We start from the raw sequence: 524 nt of genomic DNA on the forward strand, positions 1-524 counted from the left end.
GGTCGGAGGAGTGTGAGTTGAGTTGTCGGAGGATCAAGGAGTTGCTAACCACCGCTCCCATTTTGAGTCTTCTAGTTGAGGGCAAGGGCTACACGGTATATTTTGATGCATCCAGCGTTGGTTTGGATTGTGTATTTGTAACGACCCGACAGCACCCACTAGTCGTTACCGACGTATTCGACCACTCGAAGGTCTTATACAAGCCCTTAGCATTCGTCATAGCATTTATCATAGAAAAATAGCGGAAAATTTAAAAAAATTCATAATATAACACAAGACTTAAAAGTCACCTCATTTAAACCTTTAATACAAAATTGAAGTACTACGTCTCAAGGTAGCCATCTTAAAACACGACTACAACACAAGAGGGACACAACCCTTACAATACAAAAGAAACTACTATCTAGTACATAGAACTTAAGGAAACTCTTTAACATAAAGGTCCTTGAATCTTTAAGGACACACCCGAACTTGGGAATAGTAAGCCAAGCTCATCACTTCTAGGAAAGACCCTTTAGCCACCA

Source organism: Solanum tuberosum, unplaced genomic scaffold (genome assembly GCF_000226075.1).
Source record: "Solanum tuberosum cultivar DM 1-3 516 R44 unplaced genomic scaffold, SolTub_3.0 scf00278, whole genome shotgun sequence".
Lineage (NCBI taxonomy): Eukaryota > Viridiplantae > Streptophyta > Magnoliopsida > Solanales > Solanaceae > Solanum > Solanum tuberosum.